The sequence below is a fragment of the Lepisosteus platostomus genome, unplaced genomic scaffold (genome assembly GCF_059453375.1).
Source record: "Lepisosteus platostomus isolate fLepPlt1 unplaced genomic scaffold, fLepPlt1.hap1 Scaffold_105_H1, whole genome shotgun sequence".
Lineage (NCBI taxonomy): Eukaryota > Metazoa > Chordata > Actinopteri > Semionotiformes > Lepisosteidae > Lepisosteus > Lepisosteus platostomus.
In genome coordinates this window covers 86,661-113,076 of record NW_028291486.1, presented here as the reverse complement: position 1 = coordinate 113,076, position 26,416 = coordinate 86,661, and the positions used below count along the sequence as shown (strand labels likewise).

General features: G+C 52.0%; 8 non-coding genes across 8 annotated transcripts; all 8 read left to right on the top strand.

Annotated features, from left to right (window-relative positions):
* The first annotated feature begins 320 nt into the window (after positions 1–320).
* LOC148637877 (U2 spliceosomal RNA) lies at positions 321–511 on the top strand. The gene has a single exon (XR_015931221.1). It is a non-coding gene; the product is annotated as a U2 spliceosomal RNA (small nuclear RNA).
* Positions 512–6,781: 6,270 nt separating this feature from the next.
* LOC148637876 (U2 spliceosomal RNA) lies at positions 6,782–6,978 on the top strand. Its single transcript, XR_015931184.1, has one exon. It is a non-coding gene; the product is annotated as a U2 spliceosomal RNA (small nuclear RNA).
* Positions 6,979–13,392: 6,414 nt separating this feature from the next.
* Positions 13,393–13,582, top strand: LOC148637875 (U2 spliceosomal RNA). Its single transcript, XR_015931175.1, has one exon. It is a non-coding gene; the product is annotated as a U2 spliceosomal RNA (small nuclear RNA).
* Positions 13,583–14,429: 847 nt separating this feature from the next.
* On the top strand, positions 14,430–14,620 carry LOC148637874 (U2 spliceosomal RNA). Its single transcript, XR_015931220.1, has one exon. It is a non-coding gene; the product is annotated as a U2 spliceosomal RNA (small nuclear RNA).
* Positions 14,621–20,891: 6,271 nt separating this feature from the next.
* Positions 20,892–21,082, top strand: LOC148637873 (U2 spliceosomal RNA). The gene has a single exon (XR_015931168.1). It is a non-coding gene; the product is annotated as a U2 spliceosomal RNA (small nuclear RNA).
* An 847-nt stretch (positions 21,083–21,929) lies between these two features.
* Positions 21,930–22,120, top strand: LOC148637872 (U2 spliceosomal RNA). Its single transcript, XR_015931219.1, has one exon. It is a non-coding gene; the product is annotated as a U2 spliceosomal RNA (small nuclear RNA).
* An 847-nt stretch (positions 22,121–22,967) lies between these two features.
* Positions 22,968–23,158, top strand: LOC148637871 (U2 spliceosomal RNA). Its single transcript, XR_015931218.1, has one exon. It is a non-coding gene; the product is annotated as a U2 spliceosomal RNA (small nuclear RNA).
* An 847-nt stretch (positions 23,159–24,005) lies between these two features.
* On the top strand, positions 24,006–24,196 carry LOC148637870 (U2 spliceosomal RNA). Its single transcript, XR_015931216.1, has one exon. It is a non-coding gene; the product is annotated as a U2 spliceosomal RNA (small nuclear RNA).
* Positions 24,197–26,416: the final 2,220 nt, after the last annotated feature.

Below are 26,416 nucleotides of genomic sequence, written 5' to 3'. Positions count from 1 at the left end.
GGCGCTCGGCTTTGGCTTGCAGCCGGTTGGGCGCAGCTGCTGCCGGTGGGAGGGGCCTAAGCTAAGGAGGCCGGGCGGCTGGCGCCCCCTGCGGCTGCGGTCGTTGTCGGGCCGTTGACAGAAGATCAAAGAGCAGGGCCCCCGCCCGGGACTGGCAGGAAGGCAGGCGGGCAGGCAAGAGAGAGGGGGAGCAGAGTCCCGCGGCAGGCCTCTGGCTGCAGGGAGGCCGGCAGCTGCGCGGGTCCCGGGCTCCAGAGGAGTCGGCCTGCGCCACTGTGCGCCAGCGGAACGCCCGCGCGTCGGTCCGCGCCTTTGTGGGCATCGCTTCTCGGCCTTTTGGCTAAGATCAAGTGTAGTATCTGTTCTTATCAGTTTAATATCTGATACGTCCCCCATCGGGGGACCACATATTAAACGGATTTTTGGAACAGGGAGCTGGATCAGGAGCTTGCTCCGTCCTCTCCACGCATCGGCCCGGTATTGCAGCGCCTCCGGGAGCGGTGCACCACCTTCTCTCAGCGGTGAAAAGACAGACGTAGGTAGCTAGGTAGCTAGCTAGCTAGCGAGCGAGCGAGCAAGCAAGCGAAGTGGACTGGAGCTCCTTCTTCTCGGGTCTCGTCCCTCGTCCCCCATCTGTGTGTCTCTGTGTTCTGTCTCTCTCTCGCCCTCTCGGTTCCCGTGCTCCCTCTGTGCGCTTTCCCGCGTCTCGACTCTCTGGGCAAGCAGGCCGGCCCCCTTTTCGGCTCCCGTGCGTTTTCCCTCCAAAAAACTTAGGTTTTTCAGCCTTTTCCCAGGGAGGCAGGCGTGGCTTGCTTGCTTGCTTGCTTGCTTGCTTGCTTGCTTGCGTGCGTGTCCGTCCCCGTCCCTGCAGGCGGGCCCCTTTCGACAGCTGGGCGTTTTCCCTCCAAAAAACTTAGTATATCCACCTTTTCTTTCTTTTTTTTCGGCAGGCAGGCAGGCAGGCGTGTGTGCGCGCGCGTCCCCGTCCCTCCCTCCCTCCCGAGAGAGAGCTGCCCCTTGCCTCTGCCCGCAGGTGCTGGCGCTCGGCTTTGGCTTGCAGCCGGTTGGGCGCAGCTGCTGCCGGTGGGAGGGGCCTAAGCTAAGGAGGCCGGGCGGCTGGCGCCCCCTGCGGCTGCGGTCGTTGTCGGGCCGTTGACAGAAGATCAAAGAGCAGGGCCCCCGCCCGGGACTGGCAGGAAGGCAGGCGGGCAGGCAAGAGAGAGGGGGAGCAGAGTCCCGCGGCAGGCCTCTGGCTGCAGGGAGGCCGGCAGCTGCGCGGGTCCCGGGCTCCAGAGGAGTCGGCCTGCGCCACTGTGCGCCAGCGGAACGCCCGCGCGTCGGTCCGCGCCTTTGTGGGCATCGCTTCTCGGCCTTTTGGCCAAGATCTGAGGATACGTGGCTTGACCGCGGTCTGACGGCTTGCCAGAAGTACGGGAAGGGCGGCGGCGGCGGCGGAGCGGTGGACGGTTGCTGGGGAGAGGACTTGGAGGGAAGGAGACGCTACCGGTGGAGGAGTCCAGTCTTTGGAGGAACATCAGCGGGGAACACCATCGAGCCACCACTGGAATCGCTCTGGGTTGAGCCCAGGGGGTGAAGGTGGGGCTCCCAGATGACATCTACAACCGGTAGGATGGCGTCGGGGATGGCGACCGGACCTTCATTGTCCCGTGAGGGACAAATGAAGGACACGGTGCGCTTTGTCTTGAAAGAGGAAGGAGATAGAGAAGGTTGGATGGTCAGGAGTGTCTTCGAGAAGGCCATTTTGGGCAAGATCTTGGGCGTGAAGAAGGAGAACGTGTTATGCCTGCAGGATTTTTACTGGAAAGGCACATACGATATTACTCTGCATTCTAGTAATCTTTGCGACGAGTTTTGGGCCAAGACTCAAAGTTTAAAAGATCAGGCACCTCTTGATAAGTTTCATATTGAGCCACTATTTGCAAGAGAATTACGCACTCTGACTGTGCATTTGTTCAACCCTCGTGTGCTTGAGGAGGACATTATGACTTTTTTGAGGCGGTTTGTTGACGTACAGGGGGCAGGCAGGAAGATAATCGACGCCGAAGGATACTGGACAGGGAAAAGATCATATGCAGTGCGCCTGAGGTCTAAACCCGGGGCAGAAGGGGGACTGTTACATCCGCCCGCCTTCTTCTCCATTGGGGCAAACCGTGGTTCCATGTATTATCCCGGTCAACCATTAACGTGTCGGAACTGTGGCGGGCACGGACATTTTCAGACTGAATGCAGAGAAGTAGCATGTAGGAGGTGCGGAAAGATGGGCCACCTGGCGAAGGATTGTAATAGCGCCCTAATGTGTAATCTTTGTGGGGCTACAGGGCATGTATTTAAAGACTGTCCAAAAAGAGCCAGAAGTTTTGCTAATATAGTCAAAGAGAAAAACTTACCTGCCAAGGATACAGGTGGTGGTGCGGCGGAGGCCTGGCGACGGTCTGGGGGACCCCAAGAGGGAGAAAGACCTGTGGGAAAGGAGCAGATGATTAGACCAGCCGTAAGAGCAACGAGAGATGATGACCCATCAACATCCCACGGAGCAGGTGAATCACGCATCCCGGAAGAAAACGGCAGAACAGTGGCTGAAGGACAAGCGGAACAGGAGGGCTGGACAATAATGCAGACTCGGAGGAAAAGATTGACTGGGAGGGGTTTGGGGGGAGTACAATTGTGTCAAGAAAATAGGTACAGTGCTCTTGTAGATCTTGATGAGGGGGAGGGGTGTAGTAATGTTACGAGAAGGTTGCCTGGTGGGGGGGCGGACGAAGGTGAGGGTGGGATGAGTGAGGATGGAGATGGTAGTGAGAGTGATTGTGGTGTGTCTGGTGTTGTGGCTGGGAAAGCTAACAAAGACAGGACCAAAAACATACAAGACAAAGGAAAGGGTAGAAAGAAAAAGAAGGTGTCCCAGAGGCCAAAGATTCCTGAGCCCACAGGGGACGCTCAGAAACGTGAAAGACCAGTCTCTAGTGAGGACAGTGATTTTATTGAAGGGAAAAGAAGCAAGGAGGAGGAGATGGCCTGGCTTATTGATTTCGACTCATCCCTTCAAACTGTTAATGTTCAAGGTGAGGCAGTTGGCGGTTTAGCTAAGGAAGGGGACAAGGGGGAGGAGAAGGGTTTAGAAGGGGATAAGGTTAATGAGGGGGAGGGAGATGAGGGAGGAGGGGAGGGGGAGGAGCTATCCAGATCTTTCGTAGAAGAGACAAGTTTAGAGACACATTCCCTGGAAGGATTAAGTATTTCTTCTTTCATTAATATGAGTCCAATTAGTTCTGTAGAAGGTCAAACTCCAGAACCAGTTTTTGAGGCAGAAGGTTTTGGTGAGGTAGATACCTTAAACAGCCCAAATGGATAATTTATCTGTATGCACCATAAATGTAAGAGGTCTGAGAGGGCACAGCAAGAGGATTGCTGTCTTCGATTTCCTCAAGGGTTTAAAGGCAGATTTTTACTTCTTACAGGAAGCCCATGTGAAAAGTGATGAGGATAGTAAGAGATTTACCAAAGAATGGGGGGAAGGTTTCTCAAAATGGAGCATAGGAGGAGTACACTCCGCAGGAGTGGGTATTCTTATTAGTAATAGTTTTTTTAAACTAACGAATCATTTTGTGGTAAGGCCCGGAAGAATACTTGTAGTAGATGGCCAGTTAGGGAAGGAAAAACTAAGACTAATTAATGTATATGCCCCAGCGCAAAAAAGGTTGAGAAGAGATTTCTTTCAGGAGTTAGAGCCCTGGTTTATGACAAACAAAAGAATTATTTTAGGGGGAGATCTTAATGAAGATTTGGATGGGTGTAAGACGAAAGGAGCCAAGCAGCTCCTCTCTCTTTTTGAAAATTACGACTTGAAAGATAGCGCAAAGCAGATCGACGGTGGAAGAGGGCGTCCCACGTGGAGTAATAGCCAAGGTAAGGAAAAAAGGCTAGATTACATCTTGCTATCTCCATATTTTAAAGTGAGTGCTTTGAAGATCATACCAGCATGTTTCTCGGACCATGATGTGGTTAAAGTAGAGCTGGATGGTGGAAAGATTAGTTTTGGGCCGGGGTTTTGGAAATTAAACACAGAAATTCTGGTGGAAGAGGAGTATAAAAACTTAATAGAGACAAATTGGAAAAAATGGGAAGCCAGGAAATGCTTGTTTGAATCAGCAATAAGATGGTGGGAGAATACAAAAAAGAGGATAAAGAGCATATCAATCCGATATTGCAGGAAAAGGAGGAATAAGGAAAAGGAGGAGTTTGTTAAATTACAACAAAGATTGAATGATTTGTATGAAAGGAAGAATGGTGGCGTGCATGTGGAGAGAGTGGAAATTTTAAAAGCTAAAAACGATTTGAAGTGCTTGTATAAGGAAAAAGCGAAAAGGTTTTTGTTTAAATCAAAGTGTGATGTCTTAGAGATGGGGGAGGGTAACTCCTCAGCCTTATTTAGAGCAATAAGGAAAGACCAAAAGAAGATGAACTTTGATGGTGTACGGGGGAATGATGGGAGTGTCACTGAGGACCCACTGGAGATGGTAAGGGAGGCTACCAGTTATTACAAAGATCTCTTCAAGAAAGACTTAATAGTGGGGAACACTGAAGGGTTTTTAAATAAGCTTCAATTAAGAATAGGAGAAGGAAGTAGAGAGGGTTTAGAAAAGGAATTAACTTTAGAAGAGGTAGAGCAGGCTTTATTTAGCTTGAATAAAAAAAAAGTGCCAGGAATTGATGGACTCCCAAAAGAATTTTACGAGACCTTTTGGCCTTTAATTAAGTATGCTCTCTTTGATGTTTATAAGGAAATTCTTGAAGGGGGACAATTGGGTGTAACCATGAGGACCGGGGTATTGTCCTTGTTGTACAAGAAAGGGGATAAAACTTGCCTTGGAAACTGGAGGCCGGTCCAGTTGTTAACAATGGACTATAAGGTTTTAGCGAAGGTCCTTTGTATGAGACTAAGGAATGTATTAGCTGAGGTTATTAGAGATGACCAGACATGTGGAGTTAAGGGACGAACTTTAATTTGGAATTTGTTCTTGATTAGAGACACTATAAGCTGGGTGGAAAAGAGACACCTACCGCTTATTTTACTAAGTCTGGATCAAGAAAAAGCGTTTGATCGGGTAGATCACAACTTTTTGTGGCAGGTTTTAGAACGGTTTGGGTTTGGAGGGAAGTTTATTGGATGGCTAAGACAATTGTACACAAATGTTGGAACCCGAGTCAATATCAATGGATTTATAGGGGAGTTGATTGCTTTAGAGAAAGGAGTCAGGCAGGGGTGTCCGCTGTCACCTCTGTTATATGTACTGTGTTTAGAACCTCTGTTAGAAGCAATCCGGTCAAATATGGAGATAACAGGGATTACAATTCCTGGTAGCAGGGGTCAACAAGCCAAAGTCGCTGCTTACGCAGACGATTTAGTTTTGCTGTTAGATTCAGACAGAGGGGTACTGAGGGCACTGGAGGTCTGTGATCTTTTTGGGCAAGCATCAGGTTCAAAACTCAACATAAAGAAAAGTAAAATAAAATATTTTGGTATTTGGGAACATAGGACAGAAACTCAAGGAGGGCTAACATTAGAGTCGGGACCTATTAAGGTATTAGGGGTAAGTTTTGACACACAGGGATCGGCGCATTTGAATTGGAGTATAAAACTGAAACTCTTAAAAAGGAAATTAGGTCTGTGGAAAAGTATACATTTGTCTCATATGAGTAAGATTGTAGTTGTTAAGACGGACATTCTTTCGAACCTGATTTTTTTAGCATATGTTTTTCCGTTGCCTCCGACATTCAGAAAAGAGCTGGTTAGAATGGTTTTTAACTTTATTTGGAACAATAAATATGAATATATTAAAAGGGTTGACATGTATAGGCCAGTGGAAGAGGGAGGGAGAGATGTACCTAACATCCCCCTTAAATTGGATGTTTTCTTTGTGACGAGTTTATGCAAAGCATTGCATTTTGAGTTTGCACACAAGAGTCAATATTTTGTAATACTTTGGTTTAATTGGGTCATGCCACATTTGAGAGCTGTGTCAAATTTAACCCCAAAAGCAGAAGATTTACCTTGGCATTATGAACATGCCAGAACATGGCTTAAACAACACCCAGAAGGGAAAGAGATGCCGGAGTGTTTACAGCACAAAGCACTGTATAAGAAAATAAATACAAGATCTGACAGTGCAGTAGTGGGGAAAAAAAGGGAGCACTGGGTGAGGGTTCAACCACAAGGTTTGGAGGGACAGTACAAAGACCTTAACTGGTTGGGGGTCTGGAATCGCCTCCCAGTGAGGGAGGTAATGTACAAAAGAAAGTTAACCAGGACAAAGCATTGTCCATATGTAAACTGTGGGAAGCTCGAAACGATAAGACATGTGTTTTGGGAGTGTATGGTGGCTAGACGAGTGTGGGGGGAGTGTAAATGTATGTTATTAAGCATTTTTTCTAATTTTGTGTTGTCTTATGAGAAAATAATGAATGCCTGGAAGGGAACGGAAAAGAAGATGACAACAGATTGGGTTTTGTGGATGGTTATAAGTGTGATAAAGCATTTTATTTGGAATGCAAGATGTGCCCAGGTTAAAGGGGATGTGAAAAGAAGAGATAGAGAAATCATTTGGGGAGTACGTCATGAACTCAAAAGAAGAATGAAAAGAGACATACTGAGATGGAAATTCCATGCGGCGAAAGACAAATGGAAGGGACTATTTCTGTGTTTTCCTGAGTTAAACACGTCTTGATTGTGGATTTGTGAATGGTATGGCCTGAATTATGAGTCAGTTTTGTATTTTCATAATAAAAAACAAAAAAAAAAAAAAATCTGTTCTTATCAGTTTAATATCTGATACGTCCCCCATCGGGGGACCACATATTAAACGGATTTTTGGAACAGGGAGCTGGATCAGGAGCTTGCTCCGTCCTCTCCACGCATCGGCCCGGTATTGCAGCGCCTCCGGGAGCGGTGCACCACCTTCTCTCAGCGGTGAAAAGACAGACGTAGGTAGCTAGGTAGCTAGCTAGCTAGCGAGCGAGCGAGCAAGCAAGCGAAGTGGACTGGAGCTCCTTCTTCTCGGGTCTCGTCCCTCGTCCCCCATCTGTGTGTCTCTGTGTTCTGTCTCTCTCTCGCCCTCTCGGTTCCCGTGCTCCCTCTGTGCGCTTTCCCGCGTCTCGACTCTCTGGGCAAGCAGGCCGGCCCCCTTTTCGGCTCCCGTGCGTTTTCCCTCCAAAAAACTTAGGTTTTTCAGCCTTTTCCCAGGGAGGCAGGCGTGGCTTGCTTGCTTGCTTGCTTGCTTGCTTGCTTGCTTGCGTGCGTGTCCGTCCCCGTCCCTGCAGGCGGGCCCCTTTCGACAGCTGGGCGTTTTCCCTCCAAAAAACTTAGTATATCCACCTTTTCTTTCTTTTTTTTCGGCAGGCAGGCAGGCAGGCGTGTGTGCGCGCGCGTCCCCGTCCCTCCCTCCCTCCCGAGAGAGAGCTGCCCCTTGCCTCTGCCCGCAGGTGCTGGCGCTCGGCTTTGGCTTGCAGCCGGTTGGGCGCAGCTGCTGCCGGTGGGAGGGGCCTAAGCTAAGGAGGCCGGGCGGCTGGCGCCCCCTGCGGCTGCGGTCGTTGTCGGGCCGTTGACAGAAGATCAAAGAGCAGGGCCCCCGCCCGGGACTGGCAGGAAGGCAGGCGGGCAGGCAAGAGAGAGGGGGAGCAGAGTCCCGCGGCAGGCCTCTGGCTGCAGGGAGGCCGGCAGCTGCGCGGGTCCCGGGCTCCAGAGGAGTCGGCCTGCGCCACTGTGCGCCAGCGGAACGCCCGCGCGTCGGTCCGCGCCTTTGTGGGCATCGCTTCTCGGCCTTTTGGCCAAGATCTAAAGATACGTGGCATGACCGCGGTCTGAGGACTTGACAAAAGGCGAAGACAACGAAGGCGAAGAGGAGAAGGAGAAGACAGCGGACAACGGAACCAGACCAGACGGGCGGAACCTTACCATCAGAAGACCGAAGCAGAAGTCCACCAAGGTCACCACGGGTAGTCGCCCTGGGTTGAGCCCAGGGGGCGAAGTGGGGCCTCCAAGATGACAGCGGTCGAAGGTGGTGAGTGGGCCCGCGGTTCGGCGGCTGTGCACCCTCTGTCCCGTGAGGGGCAGATGCGGTGCACAGTGCGTTTTGTTGTGAAGGAGGCAGAGAAGAAGAAGGAATGGATGAACCGTGAGCGGTTTGAAAGAGTAGTCCTGATGAAGGCTCTAGGGATTAAATTGAAGGACATTGATTGTCTACAAGATTTCCCAGTCAGAGGGATATACGACCTGTCGCTTGCATCGGATGAACTTTGTGAGAAAGCCTGGGAAAAGGTGTGTGAAGGAAGAGATGTGGAACCGCTTAATGATTTCTTGATAGAGCCTTTGTTTGCCAGGGAGCTCAGGACTCTGACAATTCACCTATTTAATCATCGGGTCCCAGAAAGAGACGTAATCACCTTTTTATCCAGATTTGTGGACGTGCAGGGAGAAGGTCAAAAAGATTTAGATGTCCTCAGAGTGTGGACCGGTAAAAGAAGATACACGGTGCGGCTAAAACCTAAGCCATCTGAGGGTGAGGGAGTGGTACATCCCCCGGCTTATTTCACGATTGGGCCTAATAGAGGCTACCTCTTCTATCCAGGCCAACCGGTGACGTGCAAGAAGTGTTTCCAGAGGGGTCATGTAGCGGCGAACTGTCCTGGCGGTGTGTGTAGAAAGTGTAAGGCCACAACTCACGAAACTAAGGACTGTACTAAGGTCTTAACGTGCGACCTGTGTGGGGCAGAAGGCCATGTGTACAGGGTTTGTCCGATGAAGAGTCGAAGTTTTGCAGATGTGGTGCGGACTTCGGCAGAGGGCCCGAGGAGAGAGGAGAGCAGACCACAGCAGAAGACCGCGACCACCCAGAGGACACAAGCAGACGCAAGAGAAGAAAGAGACGACAGACCAGAGGAGATGCCAAAGGCGACCAAGGTACCTGAAGAGGCGCGTCCGGGGACCTCGTCGTGGGCGGAAGTGATGGACAGGGCAGAGTCGGAGTCGCCGGAGTGGGTTACCCAGCCTAGCAGGGCTGCAAAGAGGAAGTCGGCGGCAGAGAAGAGAAGAATGAGGTCCGACGAGTGCGTGTTCGAGACTGTGGCTAATCGTTTTCAGGTCCTAGCTGTTGAGGAGGACTCGGGGAACAGTGACGTCGAGGCAGAGAAGGGAGAAGACGGAGAGAGAGGACAGAGAATGCCGAGACGGAAAAAGGCGATTGCTGTAAAGAGGGCGAGGGGGGAGTGTAAGAAAGGGGGTAGGAAGGAGGTAGGGGTGGAGGGGGGTGTAGAGGGAGAGGGAGAGGGAGGTAGGGAGGGGGGGAGTAGGGAGGAAGGGGAACAGAGGGAGAGGGGTGGAGAGCAGGGTGAGGAGGCTGACCCCTTGGAGGCCTCTGCTGAGGTCAGTACCCTCGACGACCCCATACCCCCGGGCCAGGGCGATATAGTGGTGGAACAGGAGGATTTCGTTTCAGAGACCTCAGAACAGTCGGGGAAAGACGGCGGTATCCACCTCCTGACCTCCGATGATCCTGGGGTAAGTCCATCATCCCTGGGGGAGGGGTCCCCGCAGGTTATGAGTGTGGGTGGGAATCTCCTCAGTCCTCTTGGAATAGAGAGTGCTTTTAGTTTGGGAGACGGGTTGCAGCTGCAGACTCCCTTTGACCCAACATGAGTCGTACCGTATGTACTATTAACGCCAGAGGGCTTAAAAATCATAGTAAGCGGATTGGCGTCTTCAAATGGTTAGAAGCGCGCCATTTCGGCTTTTGTTTCTTGCAGGAAGTACACTTAGGCACAAAAGGTGATATTGTCACCTTTAAGAGAGACTGGGTAAAAGGGGAGTCCTGGTGGAGTGTAGGGGGAGTGCACTCATCCGGAATCGGGATCCTATGTGGAACCCCGAATTTCTCTGTAAGCGAAGTTAACTGCATAGTCCCAGGAAGGCTAATGATTGTAGATGGGGCATGGGAAAGATTGCAGGTACGTTTAATAGCTGTCTACGGGCCTGCCGAAAGGCGGCTCCAGGGGGCGTTTTTGAAGGACCTTGAGCCACATCTGTACACCAATAGAGTGGTGGTGATGGGAGGGGATTTTAATATTGATGTATGTGATGCGAGTGGTGTGAGTGTGAGTGATCTTAAAGAATTAATATCACGGTTTCACCTAAAAGATGGTCACAAGGACTATAGTCAGGGACAGAGAATGCACACATGGAGTAATGGAAGGGGTGTCTTCAGAAGACTTGATTATATCTTCACCACCCTACGTGGGTTGACACAGGCGGCAACGGTTACTCCGGTATGGTTTTCAGATCATCTGTTGCTGTCGGTTGATTTGATACCAGATGGTATGGACCCTAAATCAAACTACTGGAAACTGAACACGAAAGTGTTATTGGAAGCCGATTATCAGAGTTTGATAGTTGCGCTTTTGGATCGGTTCCAGTTACAGAGGGGGCGGTACCAGACAGCGGTGCTGTGGTGGGAAGCCTGTAAAAGGGCGATCTCCAAGGCTTCTATCTCATACTGTAGCCAAAAGAAGGTAGCAGAGAGAGGAGAGCTTGTGAGATTGCAGCAGGAACTAGAAGAGCAGTATGTGGTTTCCAACCAGGGTGGTGCTTTCGACATGACAAAAGTTTCTGAGCTTAAACTCAGACTGAAAGAACTTTGGGTAGAGAGAGCTAAGGATTTTTTGTTTAGGTTGAAGGGTAACCTGATTGAGGGGGAGGAGAGGTGCTCAGCCCAGTTTTTTGGCTCGGTCAGAGCCAGACAGAAGAGGACTCTCTTCGAGGGTCTGAGGAGAGAAGATGGGTCCAGGGTCAGAGACATAGAAGGCATGGTGAGGTGTGCAACTAATTTTTACAAGGTTTTATTTTCAGAGAAACCAGTGGATGAGAGTTTGTGGGATGAGTGGTTGATTGGGTTTGACAGGAAGATTGATGGTATGGAAGGTGTGGGTGAGGCCCTAACAATGACTGAGATTGGAGAAGCCATTGGTGGCCTGCGTAGAGGTACCACCCCGGGGATGGACGGACTCCCGACGGAATTTTATGTAACCTTCCGAGAAAGGTTACTACCGGTGTTGTTGGAGGTTTATAACGAAGTCCTGAGGGAGGGTGAACTCGGCAGAACGATGAGGACAGGTATTATGTCTCTGGTGTTTAAGAAAGGAGACAAGGAAGATCTGGAGAACTGGAGGCCGATCCAATTACTCTGTTCCGATTATAAGATCTTGGCCAGAGTATTGGGGAGACGGCTGAGGAAGGTGATGCCGGACCTGATAAGTAAAGACCAAACCTGCAGTGTGGAGGGTAGAAACGTAAAGTGGAACCTGCAGTTGATCAGGGACGTCATTGAATGGGTGGAGGACAGGAACCTTGAGATGATGCTTGTGAGCCTAGACCAAAATAAGGCCTTTGACCGGGTGCATCACTCATTCCTTTGGGAGGTGATGAGAAGAGTGGGGCTGGATGAGGGCCTCATCAGATGGATCAAGGTTTTGTATAATAATGTCATCTCAAGGGTATGCATCAACGGTATGCTTGGCATGGGCATTCCGGTCAGGTGTGGGGTGAGACAGGGATGCCCTCTGTCCCCCTTATTATATGTGCTGTACATAGAACCCTTTCTGCATCGGATTCGTGGGGATCCTCGAGTGGAAGGGGTGGTGGTTCCTGGGAGTGGAGGAGAACAGGCGAAAATAGCAGCCTATGCAGACGATATTTCTCTGTTTCTTAGCACTGACAGAAGTCTTCACCAAGTACTACAGATAGCAGATAGTATGACCAAAGGGACAGGTGCTTTTTTGAACAAAGCAAAGTGTACGGTTAAATACTTCGGTAGATGGAAGGAAAGACAAGATGTGACGGGCGGTCTTACCTTGGTGACGGGACCGGTTAAAATTCTGGGAGTTCTTTTTCATACGCAGGACTCCGCCAGGATCAACTGGGACCTGAGGCTGGGGAAGGTAAATCAAAAGATCGGTATGTGGTTGAATAGGTCGCTGACGTACACAGGGAAAGTACTAGTCCTAAAGGTAGACATACTGCCATTGCTGCTTCATTTGGCTTGTGTGTTCCCTCTGCCTGCTCGGCTGCGTCGAAACCTGGTGAGGGCGGTCTTCCACTTCGTTTGGAGTGGGGGGCATGAGTACATCAAGAGAGCGGATATGTGCAGGCCAGTGGAGGAGGGTGGTAGGTCGGTTCCAGACTTCCCGTTGAAACTAGACACAATATTTGTCGCAAATTTGTGTAAAACACTATACGAAGATCCGGATCACCTTTGTGTATGTTTTATCCGTTTGTGGTTTGCGAATACGATGAAGCACCTGGTAGTCTGGACGAATACAACGCCGAAGGCGCAAAAATTGCCCTGGCATTATAGACATGCGGTGGTGTGGTTACAGAAGCACCCAGGGTTCAGAAAGGGCTTGGGGGCTACGGACCACAAACAGATGTATAGGACTATCATGGAGAAGGGGGAACCTGCAGTGGTGGGGGTGTCGGAGGAGGAGTGGCGGCAGATCCAGCCGGTGGGTCTAGAAAACAGACTCAAGGACCTAAACTGGCGGGCTCTCTGGAACAGGTTGCCGGTGAGGGACACGCTCTACAGGCATGGGTTGTCCAGACAGGATAAGTGCCCGCAGCCTGGCTGTTCTGAGGTCGAAACCCTGCTTCACGTTTTCTGGGGCTGTGTTTTCGCCCAAAGGGTGTGGGGTCACAGTGCTGAATTATTACAGAAAGTCGCTGTTGATTTTGTTTTAAGCAGTCGGGTGGTGTTTCGGGGAGTAAAGGGGGTGAGAAAATGGAATAATGAATTTGTGTTATGGTATATAATTAGTTTGGTTAAATTTTATATATGGGTAGCGAGGAGGGAGGTGGTGGAGCATGGCAGTTGTGTTTCAGCCTTATCTGTATTTAGCAAAGGCAAAAATGAAGTTACTAGACGTGTTCGGTGGGACATCTTACGGTGGGGTTTTGCTGCGGCCAAAGAAAGATGGAAGGGATTAATTTCTTTGGGGTGTTAAATTGATTTCTGTATATGGGTTTGTTTTATAATAATATAAGGAATGTTGGGGATGGAGGAGGGATCTTTTTTGCATACAGGGCGGGATTATGGTAATGTAACGGTTTTGTGTTTATGGTTCTGATGTCTGTTTCTTTTGTGATTCTATTTTCGAAATGAACCAATATGAATACTGTTGTACTAACATTTTCATGACCGTTTGATTTGTGTTTCGGATTGTTGAGTGTAATAGTATAAGGGTTGTTGTTAGTGTTACAGAGGGAGGCTGGTTTAGGGTATGTTTGAATGTTGGGGAAGGGTGTGGTTGTCTTACTGTGCTGTGTTGAAGTTTGTTATGTTTGTAATAAAAAACATAAAAAAAAAAATCTGTTCTTATCAGTTTAATATCTGATACGTCCCCCATCGGGGGACCACATATTAAACGGATTTTTGGAACAGGGAGCTGGATCAGGAGCTTGCTCCGTCCTCTCCACGCATCGGCCCGGTATTGCAGCGCCTCCGGGAGCGGTGCACCACCTTCTCTCAGCGGTGAAAAGACAGACGTAGGTAGCTAGGTAGCTAGCTAGCTAGCGAGCGAGCGAGCAAGCAAGCGAAGTGGACTGGAGCTCCTTCTTCTCGGGTCTCGTCCCTCGTCCCCCATCTGTGTGTCTCTGTGTTCTGTCTCTCTCTCGCCCTCTCGGTTCCCGTGCTCCCTCTGTGCGCTTTCCCGCGTCTCGACTCTCTGGGCAAGCAGGCCGGCCCCCTTTTCGGCTCCCGTGCGTTTTCCCTCCAAAAAACTTAGGTTTTTCAGCCTTTTCCCAGGGAGGCAGGCGTGGCTTGCTTGCTTGCTTGCTTGCTTGCTTGCTTGCTTGCGTGCGTGTCCGTCCCCGTCCCTGCAGGCGGGCCCCTTTCGACAGCTGGGCGTTTTCCCTCCAAAAAACTTAGTATATCCACCTTTTCTTTCTTTTTTTTCGGCAGGCAGGCAGGCAGGCGTGTGTGCGCGCGCGTCCCCGTCCCTCCCTCCCTCCCGAGAGAGAGCTGCCCCTTGCCTCTGCCCGCAGGTGCTGGCGCTCGGCTTTGGCTTGCAGCCGGTTGGGCGCAGCTGCTGCCGGTGGGAGGGGCCTAAGCTAAGGAGGCCGGGCGGCTGGCGCCCCCTGCGGCTGCGGTCGTTGTCGGGCCGTTGACAGAAGATCAAAGAGCAGGGCCCCCGCCCGGGACTGGCAGGAAGGCAGGCGGGCAGGCAAGAGAGAGGGGGAGCAGAGTCCCGCGGCAGGCCTCTGGCTGCAGGGAGGCCGGCAGCTGCGCGGGTCCCGGGCTCCAGAGGAGTCGGCCTGCGCCACTGTGCGCCAGCGGAACGCCCGCGCGTCGGTCCGCGCCTTTGTGGGCATCGCTTCTCGGCCTTTTGGCTAAGATCAAGTGTAGTATCTGTTCTTATCAGTTTAATATCTGATACGTCCCCCATCGGGGGACCACATATTAAACGGATTTTTGGAACAGGGAGCTGGATCAGGAGCTTGCTCCGTCCTCTCCACGCATCGGCCCGGTATTGCAGCGCCTCCGGGAGCGGTGCACCACCTTCTCTCAGCGGTGAAAAGACAGACGTAGGTAGCTAGGTAGCTAGCTAGCTAGCGAGCGAGCGAGCAAGCAAGCGAAGTGGACTGGAGCTCCTTCTTCTCGGGTCTCGTCCCTCGTCCCCCATCTGTGTGTCTCTGTGTTCTGTCTCTCTCTCGCCCTCTCGGTTCCCGTGCTCCCTCTGTGCGCTTTCCCGCGTCTCGACTCTCTGGGCAAGCAGGCCGGCCCCCTTTTCGGCTCCCGTGCGTTTTCCCTCCAAAAAACTTAGGTTTTTCAGCCTTTTCCCAGGGAGGCAGGCGTGGCTTGCTTGCTTGCTTGCTTGCTTGCTTGCTTGCTTGCGTGCGTGTCCGTCCCCGTCCCTGCAGGCGGGCCCCTTTCGACAGCTGGGCGTTTTCCCTCCAAAAAACTTAGTATATCCACCTTTTCTTTCTTTTTTTTCGGCAGGCAGGCAGGCAGGCGTGTGTGCGCGCGCGTCCCCGTCCCTCCCTCCCTCCCGAGAGAGAGCTGCCCCTTGCCTCTGCCCGCAGGTGCTGGCGCTCGGCTTTGGCTTGCAGCCGGTTGGGCGCAGCTGCTGCCGGTGGGAGGGGCCTAAGCTAAGGAGGCCGGGCGGCTGGCGCCCCCTGCGGCTGCGGTCGTTGTCGGGCCGTTGACAGAAGATCAAAGAGCAGGGCCCCCGCCCGGGACTGGCAGGAAGGCAGGCGGGCAGGCAAGAGAGAGGGGGAGCAGAGTCCCGCGGCAGGCCTCTGGCTGCAGGGAGGCCGGCAGCTGCGCGGGTCCCGGGCTCCAGAGGAGTCGGCCTGCGCCACTGTGCGCCAGCGGAACGCCCGCGCGTCGGTCCGCGCCTTTGTGGGCATCGCTTCTCGGCCTTTTGGCCAAGATCTGAGGATACGTGGCTTGACCGCGGTCTGACGGCTTGCCAGAAGTACGGGAAGGGCGGCGGCGGCGGCGGAGCGGTGGACGGTTGCTGGGGAGAGGACTTGGAGGGAAGGAGACGCTACCGGTGGAGGAGTCCAGTCTTTGGAGGAACATCAGCGGGGAACACCATCGAGCCACCACTGGAATCGCTCTGGGTTGAGCCCAGGGGGTGAAGGTGGGGCTCCCAGATGACATCTACAACCGGTAGGATGGCGTCGGGGATGGCGACCGGACCTTCATTGTCCCGTGAGGGACAAATGAAGGACACGGTGCGCTTTGTCTTGAAAGAGGAAGGAGATAGAGAAGGTTGGATGGTCAGGAGTGTCTTCGAGAAGGCCATTTTGGGCAAGATCTTGGGCGTGAAGAAGGAGAACGTGTTATGCCTGCAGGATTTTTACTGGAAAGGCACATACGATATTACTCTGCATTCTAGTAATCTTTGCGACGAGTTTTGGGCCAAGACTCAAAGTTTAAAAGATCAGGCACCTCTTGATAAGTTTCATATTGAGCCACTATTTGCAAGAGAATTACGCACTCTGACTGTGCATTTGTTCAACCCTCGTGTGCTTGAGGAGGACATTATGACTTTTTTGAGGCGGTTTGTTGACGTACAGGGGGCAGGCAGGAAGATAATCGACGCCGAAGGATACTGGACAGGGAAAAGATCATATGCAGTGCGCCTGAGGTCTAAACCCGGGGCAGAAGGGGGACTGTTACATCCGCCCGCCTTCTTCTCCATTGGGGCAAACCGTGGTTCCATGTATTATCCCGGTCAACCATTAACGTGTCGGAACTGTGGCGGGCACGGACATTTTCAGACTGAATGCAGAGAAGTAGCATGTAGGAGGTGCGGAAAGATGGGCCACCTGGCGAAGGATTGTAATAGCGCCCTAATGTGTAATCTTTGTGGGGCTACAGGGCATGTATTTAAAGACTGTCCAAAAAGAGCCAGAAGTTTTGCTAATATAGTCAAAGAGAAAAACTTACCTGCCAAGGATACAGGTGGTGGTGCGGCGGAGGCCTGGCGACGGTCTGGGGGACCCCAAGAGGGAGAAAGACCTGTGGGAAAGGAGCAGATGATTAGACCAGCCGTAAGAGCAACGAGAGATGATGACCCATCAACATCCCACGGAGCAGGTGAATCACGCATCCCGGAAGAAAACGGCAGAACAGTGGCTGAAGGACAAGCGGAACAGGAGGGCTGGACAATAATGCAGACTCGGAGGAAAAGATTGACTGGGAGGGGTTTGGGGGGAGTACAATTGTGTCAAGAAAATAGGTACAGTGCTCTTGTAGATCTTGATGAGGGGGAGGGGTGTAGTAATGTTACGAGAAGGTTGCCTGGTGGGGGGGCGGACGAAGGTGAGGGTGGGATGAGTGAGGATGGAGATGGTAGTGAGAGTGATTGTGGTGTGTCTGGTGTTGTGGCTGGGAAAGCTAACAAAGACAGGACCAAAAACATACAAGACAAAGGAAAGGGTAGAAAGAAAAAGAAGGTGTCCCAGAGGCCAAAGATTCCTGAGCCCACAGGGGACGCTCAGAAACGTGAAAGACCAGTCTCTAGTGAGGACAGTGATTTTATTGAAGGGAAAAGAAGCAAGGAGGAGGAGATGGCCTGGCTTATTGATTTCGACTCATCCCTTCAAACTGTTAATGTTCAAGGTGAGGCAGTTGGCGGTTTAGCTAAGGAAGGGGACAAGGGGGAGGAGAAGGGTTTAGAAGGGGATAAGGTTAATGAGGGGGAGGGAGATGAGGGAGGAGGGGAGGGGGAGGAGCTATCCAGATCTTTCGTAGAAGAGACAAGTTTAGAGACACATTCCCTGGAAGGATTAAGTATTTCTTCTTTCATTAATATGAGTCCAATTAGTTCTGTAGAAGGTCAAACTCCAGAACCAGTTTTTGAGGCAGAAGGTTTTGGTGAGGTAGATACCTTAAACAGCCCAAATGGATAATTTATCTGTATGCACCATAAATGTAAGAGGTCTGAGAGGGCACAGCAAGAGGATTGCTGTCTTCGATTTCCTCAAGGGTTTAAAGGCAGATTTTTACTTCTTACAGGAAGCCCATGTGAAAAGTGATGAGGATAGTAAGAGATTTACCAAAGAATGGGGGGAAGGTTTCTCAAAATGGAGCATAGGAGGAGTACACTCCGCAGGAGTGGGTATTCTTATTAGTAATAGTTTTTTTAAACTAACGAATCATTTTGTGGTAAGGCCCGGAAGAATACTTGTAGTAGATGGCCAGTTAGGGAAGGAAAAACTAAGACTAATTAATGTATATGCCCCAGCGCAAAAAAGGTTGAGAAGAGATTTCTTTCAGGAGTTAGAGCCCTGGTTTATGACAAACAAAAGAATTATTTTAGGGGGAGATCTTAATGAAGATTTGGATGGGTGTAAGACGAAAGGAGCCAAGCAGCTCCTCTCTCTTTTTGAAAATTACGACTTGAAAGATAGCGCAAAGCAGATCGACGGTGGAAGAGGGCGTCCCACGTGGAGTAATAGCCAAGGTAAGGAAAAAAGGCTAGATTACATCTTGCTATCTCCATATTTTAAAGTGAGTGCTTTGAAGATCATACCAGCATGTTTCTCGGACCATGATGTGGTTAAAGTAGAGCTGGATGGTGGAAAGATTAGTTTTGGGCCGGGGTTTTGGAAATTAAACACAGAAATTCTGGTGGAAGAGGAGTATAAAAACTTAATAGAGACAAATTGGAAAAAATGGGAAGCCAGGAAATGCTTGTTTGAATCAGCAATAAGATGGTGGGAGAATACAAAAAAGAGGATAAAGAGCATATCAATCCGATATTGCAGGAAAAGGAGGAATAAGGAAAAGGAGGAGTTTGTTAAATTACAACAAAGATTGAATGATTTGTATGAAAGGAAGAATGGTGGCGTGCATGTGGAGAGAGTGGAAATTTTAAAAGCTAAAAACGATTTGAAGTGCTTGTATAAGGAAAAAGCGAAAAGGTTTTTGTTTAAATCAAAGTGTGATGTCTTAGAGATGGGGGAGGGTAACTCCTCAGCCTTATTTAGAGCAATAAGGAAAGACCAAAAGAAGATGAACTTTGATGGTGTACGGGGGAATGATGGGAGTGTCACTGAGGACCCACTGGAGATGGTAAGGGAGGCTACCAGTTATTACAAAGATCTCTTCAAGAAAGACTTAATAGTGGGGAACACTGAAGGGTTTTTAAATAAGCTTCAATTAAGAATAGGAGAAGGAAGTAGAGAGGGTTTAGAAAAGGAATTAACTTTAGAAGAGGTAGAGCAGGCTTTATTTAGCTTGAATAAAAAAAAAAGTGCCAGGAATTGATGGACTCCCAAAAGAATTTTACGAGACCTTTTGGCCTTTAATTAAGTATGCTCTCTTTGATGTTTATAAGGAAATTCTTGAAGGGGGACAATTGGGTGTAACCATGAGGACCGGGGTATTGTCCTTGTTGTACAAGAAAGGGGATAAAACTTGCCTTGGAAACTGGAGGCCGGTCCAGTTGTTAACAATGGACTATAAGGTTTTAGCGAAGGTCCTTTGTATGAGACTAAGGAATGTATTAGCTGAGGTTATTAGAGATGACCAGACATGTGGAGTTAAGGGACGAACTTTAATTTGGAATTTGTTCTTGATTAGAGACACTATAAGCTGGGTGGAAAAGAGACACCTACCGCTTATTTTACTAAGTCTGGATCAAGAAAAAGCGTTTGATCGGGTAGATCACAACTTTTTGTGGCAGGTTTTAGAACGGTTTGGGTTTGGAGGGAAGTTTATTGGATGGCTAAGACAATTGTACACAAATGTTGGAACCCGAGTCAATATCAATGGATTTATAGGGGAGTTGATTGCTTTAGAGAAAGGAGTCAGGCAGGGGTGTCCGCTGTCACCTCTGTTATATGTACTGTGTTTAGAACCTCTGTTAGAAGCAATCCGGTCAAATATGGAGATAACAGGGATTACAATTCCTGGTAGCAGGGGTCAACAAGCCAAAGTCGCTGCTTACGCAGACGATTTAGTTTTGCTGTTAGATTCAGACAGAGGGGTACTGAGGGCACTGGAGGTCTGTGATCTTTTTGGGCAAGCATCAGGTTCAAAACTCAACATAAAGAAAAGTAAAATAAAATATTTTGGTATTTGGGAACATAGGACAGAAACTCAAGGAGGGCTAACATTAGAGTCGGGACCTATTAAGGTATTAGGGGTAAGTTTTGACACACAGGGATCGGCGCATTTGAATTGGAGTATAAAACTGAAACTCTTAAAAAGGAAATTAGGTCTGTGGAAAAGTATACATTTGTCTCATATGAGTAAGATTGTAGTTGTTAAGACGGACATTCTTTCGAACCTGATTTTTTTAGCATATGTTTTTCCGTTGCCTCCGACATTCAGAAAAGAGCTGGTTAGAATGGTTTTTAACTTTATTTGGAACAATAAATATGAATATATTAAAAGGGTTGACATGTATAGGCCAGTGGAAGAGGGAGGGAGAGATGTACCTAACATCCCCCTTAAATTGGATGTTTTCTTTGTGACGAGTTTATGCAAAGCATTGCATTTTGAGTTTGCACACAAGAGTCAATATTTTGTAATACTTTGGTTTAATTGGGTCATGCCACATTTGAGAGCTGTGTCAAATTTAACCCCAAAAGCAGAAGATTTACCTTGGCATTATGAACATGCCAGAACATGGCTTAAACAACACCCAGAAGGGAAAGAGATGCCGGAGTGTTTACAGCACAAAGCACTGTATAAGAAAATAAATACAAGATCTGACAGTGCAGTAGTGGGGAAAAAAAGGGAGCACTGGGTGAGGGTTCAACCACAAGGTTTGGAGGGACAGTACAAAGACCTTAACTGGTTGGGGGTCTGGAATCGCCTCCCAGTGAGGGAGGTAATGTACAAAAGAAAGTTAACCAGGACAAAGCATTGTCCATATGTAAACTGTGGGAAGCTCGAAACGATAAGACATGTGTTTTGGGAGTGTATGGTGGCTAGACGAGTGTGGGGGGAGTGTAAATGTATGTTATTAAGCATTTTTTCTAATTTTGTGTTGTCTTATGAGAAAATAATGAATGCCTGGAAGGGAACGGAAAAGAAGATGACAACAGATTGGGTTTTGTGGATGGTTATAAGTGTGATAAAGCATTTTATTTGGAATGCAAGATGTGCCCAGGTTAAAGGGGATGTGAAAAGAAGAGATAGAGAAATCATTTGGGGAGTACGTCATGAACTCAAAAGAAGAATGAAAAGAGACATACTGAGATGGAAATTCCATGCGGCGAAAGACAAATGGAAGGGACTATTTCTGTGTTTTCCTGAGTTAAACACGTCTTGATTGTGGATTTGTGAATGGTATGGCCTGAATTATGAGTCAGTTTTGTATTTTCATAATAAAAAACAAAAAAAAATCTGTTCTTATCAGTTTAATATCTGATACGTCCCCCATCGGGGGACCACATATTAAACGGATTTTTGGAACAGGGAGCTGGATCAGGAGCTTGCTCCGTCCTCTCCACGCATCGGCCCGGTATTGCAGCGCCTCCGGGAGCGGTGCACCACCTTCTCTCAGCGGTGAAAAGACAGACGTAGGTAGCTAGGTAGCTAGCTAGCTAGCGAGCGAGCGAGCAAGCAAGCGAAGTGGACTGGAGCTCCTTCTTCTCGGGTCTCGTCCCTCGTCCCCCATCTGTGTGTCTCTGTGTTCTGTCTCTCTCTCGCCCTCTCGGTTCCCGTGCTCCCTCTGTGCGCTTTCCCGCGTCTCGACTCTCTGGGCAAGCAGGCCGGCCCCCTTTTCGGCTCCCGTGCGTTTTCCCTCCAAAAAACTTAGGTTTTTCAGCCTTTTCCCAGGGAGGCAGGCGTGGCTTGCTTGCTTGCTTGCTTGCTTGCTTGCTTGCTTGCGTGCGTGTCCGTCCCCGTCCCTGCAGGCGGGCCCCTTTCGACAGCTGGGCGTTTTCCCTCCAAAAAACTTAGTATATCCACCTTTTCTTTCTTTTTTTTCGGCAGGCAGGCAGGCAGGCGTGTGTGCGCGCGCGTCCCCGTCCCTCCCTCCCTCCCGAGAGAGAGCTGCCCCTTGCCTCTGCCCGCAGGTGCTGGCGCTCGGCTTTGGCTTGCAGCCGGTTGGGCGCAGCTGCTGCCGGTGGGAGGGGCCTAAGCTAAGGAGGCCGGGCGGCTGGCGCCCCCTGCGGCTGCGGTCGTTGTCGGGCCGTTGACAGAAGATCAAAGAGCAGGGCCCCCGCCCGGGACTGGCAGGAAGGCAGGCGGGCAGGCAAGAGAGAGGGGGAGCAGAGTCCCGCGGCAGGCCTCTGGCTGCAGGGAGGCCGGCAGCTGCGCGGGTCCCGGGCTCCAGAGGAGTCGGCCTGCGCCACTGTGCGCCAGCGGAACGCCCGCGCGTCGGTCCGCGCCTTTGTGGGCATCGCTTCTCGGCCTTTTGGCTAAGATCAAGTGTAGTATCTGTTCTTATCAGTTTAATATCTGATACGTCCCCCATCGGGGGACCACATATTAAACGGATTTTTGGAACAGGGAGCTGGATCAGGAGCTTGCTCCGTCCTCTCCACGCATCGGCCCGGTATTGCAGCGCCTCCGGGAGCGGTGCACCACCTTCTCTCAGCGGTGAAAAGACAGACGTAGGTAGCTAGGTAGCTAGCTAGCTAGCGAGCGAGCGAGCAAGCAAGCGAAGTGGACTGGAGCTCCTTCTTCTCGGGTCTCGTCCCTCGTCCCCCATCTGTGTGTCTCTGTGTTCTGTCTCTCTCTCGCCCTCTCGGTTCCCGTGCTCCCTCTGTGCGCTTTCCCGCGTCTCGACTCTCTGGGCAAGCAGGCCGGCCCCCTTTTCGGCTCCCGTGCGTTTTCCCTCCAAAAAACTTAGGTTTTTCAGCCTTTTCCCAGGGAGGCAGGCGTGGCTTGCTTGCTTGCTTGCTTGCTTGCTTGCTTGCTTGCGTGCGTGTCCGTCCCCGTCCCTGCAGGCGGGCCCCTTTCGACAGCTGGGCGTTTTCCCTCCAAAAAACTTAGTATATCCACCTTTTCTTTCTTTTTTTTCGGCAGGCAGGCAGGCAGGCGTGTGTGCGCGCGCGTCCCCGTCCCTCCCTCCCTCCCGAGAGAGAGCTGCCCCTTGCCTCTGCCCGCAGGTGCTGGCGCTCGGCTTTGGCTTGCAGCCGGTTGGGCGCAGCTGCTGCCGGTGGGAGGGGCCTAAGCTAAGGAGGCCGGGCGGCTGGCGCCCCCTGCGGCTGCGGTCGTTGTCGGGCCGTTGACAGAAGATCAAAGAGCAGGGCCCCCGCCCGGGACTGGCAGGAAGGCAGGCGGGCAGGCAAGAGAGAGGGGGAGCAGAGTCCCGCGGCAGGCCTCTGGCTGCAGGGAGGCCGGCAGCTGCGCGGGTCCCGGGCTCCAGAGGAGTCGGCCTGCGCCACTGTGCGCCAGCGGAACGCCCGCGCGTCGGTCCGCGCCTTTGTGGGCATCGCTTCTCGGCCTTTTGGCTAAGATCAAGTGTAGTATCTGTTCTTATCAGTTTAATATCTGATACGTCCCCCATCGGGGGACCACATATTAAACGGATTTTTGGAACAGGGAGCTGGATCAGGAGCTTGCTCCGTCCTCTCCACGCATCGGCCCGGTATTGCAGCGCCTCCGGGAGCGGTGCACCACCTTCTCTCAGCGGTGAAAAGACAGACGTAGGTAGCTAGGTAGCTAGCTAGCTAGCGAGCGAGCGAGCAAGCAAGCGAAGTGGACTGGAGCTCCTTCTTCTCGGGTCTCGTCCCTCGTCCCCCATCTGTGTGTCTCTGTGTTCTGTCTCTCTCTCGCCCTCTCGGTTCCCGTGCTCCCTCTGTGCGCTTTCCCGCGTCTCGACTCTCTGGGCAAGCAGGCCGGCCCCCTTTTCGGCTCCCGTGCGTTTTCCCTCCAAAAAACTTAGGTTTTTCAGCCTTTTCCCAGGGAGGCAGGCGTGGCTTGCTTGCTTGCTTGCTTGCTTGCTTGCTTGCTTGCGTGCGTGTCCGTCCCCGTCCCTGCAGGCGGGCCCCTTTCGACAGCTGGGCGTTTTCCCTCCAAAAAACTTAGTATATCCACCTTTTCTTTCTTTTTTTTCGGCAGGCAGGCAGGCAGGCGTGTGTGCGCGCGCGTCCCCGTCCCTCCCTCCCTCCCGAGAGAGAGCTGCCCCTTGCCTCTGCCCGCAGGTGCTGGCGCTCGGCTTTGGCTTGCAGCCGGTTGGGCGCAGCTGCTGCCGGTGGGAGGGGCCTAAGCTAAGGAGGCCGGGCGGCTGGCGCCCCCTGCGGCTGCGGTCGTTGTCGGGCCGTTGACAGAAGATCAAAGAGCAGGGCCCCCGCCCGGGACTGGCAGGAAGGCAGGCGGGCAGGCAAGAGAGAGGGGGAGCAGAGTCCCGCGGCAGGCCTCTGGCTGCAGGGAGGCCGGCAGCTGCGCGGGTCCCGGGCTCCAGAGGAGTCGGCCTGCGCCACTGTGCGCCAGCGGAACGCCCGCGCGTCGGTCCGCGCCTTTGTGGGCATCGCTTCTCGGCCTTTTGGCTAAGATCAAGTGTAGTATCTGTTCTTATCAGTTTAATATCTGATACGTCCCCCATCGGGGGACCACATATTAAACGGATTTTTGGAACAGGGAGCTGGATCAGGAGCTTGCTCCGTCCTCTCCACGCATCGGCCCGGTATTGCAGCGCCTCCGGGAGCGGTGCACCACCTTCTCTCAGCGGTGAAAAGACAGACGTAGGTAGCTAGGTAGCTAGCTAGCTAGCGAGCGAGCGAGCAAGCAAGCGAAGTGGACTGGAGCTCCTTCTTCTCGGGTCTCGTCCCTCGTCCCCCATCTGTGTGTCTCTGTGTTCTGTCTCTCTCTCGCCCTCTCGGTTCCCGTGCTCCCTCTGTGCGCTTTCCCGCGTCTCGACTCTCTGGGCAAGCAGGCCGGCCCCCTTTTCGGCTCCCGTGCGTTTTCCCTCCAAAAAACTTAGGTTTTTCAGCCTTTTCCCAGGGAGGCAGGCGTGGCTTGCTTGCTTGCTTGCTTGCTTGCTTGCTTGCTTGCGTGCGTGTCCGTCCCCGTCCCTGCAGGCGGGCCCCTTTCGACAGCTGGGCGTTTTCCCTCCAAAAAACTTAGTATATCCACCTTTTCTTTCTTTTTTTTCGGCAGGCAGGCAGGCAGGCGTGTGTGCGCGCGCGTCCCCGTCCCTCCCTCCCTCCCGAGAGAGAGCTGCCCCTTGCCTCTGCCCGCAGGTGCTGGCGCTCGGCTTTGGCTTGCAGCCGGTTGGGCGCAGCTGCTGCCGGTGGGAGGGGCCTAAGCTAAGGAGGCCGGGCGGCTGGCGCCCCCTGCGGCTGCGGTCGTTGTCGGGCCGTTGACAGAAGATCAAAGAGCAGGGCCCCCGCCCGGGACTGGCAGGAAGGCAGGCGGGCAGGCAAGAGAGAGGGGGAGCAGAGTCCCGCGGCAGGCCTCTGGCTGCAGGGAGGCCGGCAGCTGCGCGGGTCCCGGGCTCCAGAGGAGTCGGCCTGCGCCACTGTGCGCCAGCGGAACGCCCGCGCGTCGGTCCGCGCCTTTGTGGGCATCGCTTCTCGGCCTTTTGCCTAAGGTCGAGGAAAGAGGAGGGACAAAGAACACCACATTTGGAGTGCGGAAGGACTACTTGGATTTTGGACCCCGGACCGGATTTTGGACTACCTTTTGGATTGTGGACTGCGTTTTCTACGTTTGTTTGTTTCACTTGGGGTGAGTAGGCTGCTTCGGCAGCCGAAAGGCTGCGCTCACGATGGCTGCGGACCCCGGGATGGCGAGGAGGGCTGGCGGGGATCCCAACCTGAAGTGGACCATCCGCTTTTACTGGAGAGCGGAGACGGAGATGCCTGGGAGAGAGGCCTTTGAAGAGGATGTCCTTTTCAGGGATCTGGGAGTTGCAGTGGAGGAGATCCTATGTTTGCAGGGGAACCGGGTACAGCGATACATGGACACCACCTTCATGGACGCCAGGATTCACCAGAACACGGTGAAAAAGGTACTGCAAGCCCAACAAGAGGGGAAGCTCCGTGAGTATGAGTGCACAGGACTGCAAGGAAACAACAAGAGGTGGGTGATAGTCCACATGTTTAACCCGTTCATCCCCGACGCCGACGTTACCACCTTTTTGCGGCGGTATGTGGACGTGGTGAGCAGGCCTGTGACGATTCGGGATCGGAAGACCGTATGGGCGGGGAGACGAAAATATGAAGTCGAGTTGCGCAAGGAGCCCAGGTCCGAGGATGGCTTCTCCCACCCACCGGCCACCTTCGCAATCGGTTCAGGTAGGGGGTACTTATTTTACTGGAACCAGCCAGATTTTTGCCGCAGATGTCGGGAGTATGGGCATCGTGAAGAGGCTTGCAAGACCACGGAGTGTATGAAGTGTCACAGCCGGGACCACACAACGCAGCGGTGCCCAACGAAGGAGTGCTCGCTGTGTGGTGCTACGGGGCATCTGTACCGCCAGTGCAACCGTAGAGATGCCGACTACAACAGAGCCTTGTATGAGGGGGCAGCTCTGGCGGGGGAAGAACAGGTGGAGGATGACCCAAGAGAAGAGGGGGAGCTTTCCGGGAGGAAAGCGAGGAAAGGAGGAAGGCAACAGTTGGAGGCCGGACAGGGGAAGACAGGAGGACTGGAGACGGAGACAGACGTACGGCCGGGAACATCAAGGGAGGCAGGAGGTGCCGGCCCAAGATGGGCGGACGTGGTGAAGGCCCCGAGGGCGGTCGAAACATCGGTGGTGATGGCGCCATTAGAGGAAGAGAGGATGACGGTCCTTGCGCCCTCGGGGATGAAGAAGCAAAAGCGGCAGCGGGACGGGAAGGCAAAGAAGGCGACTCAGGAGAAGAAGAAAAAGACGGCGGAAAGAGCAGAGCTGGAAGATCTACAGGAAGAGACGTCAGAACCCGAGAGGATGGAGG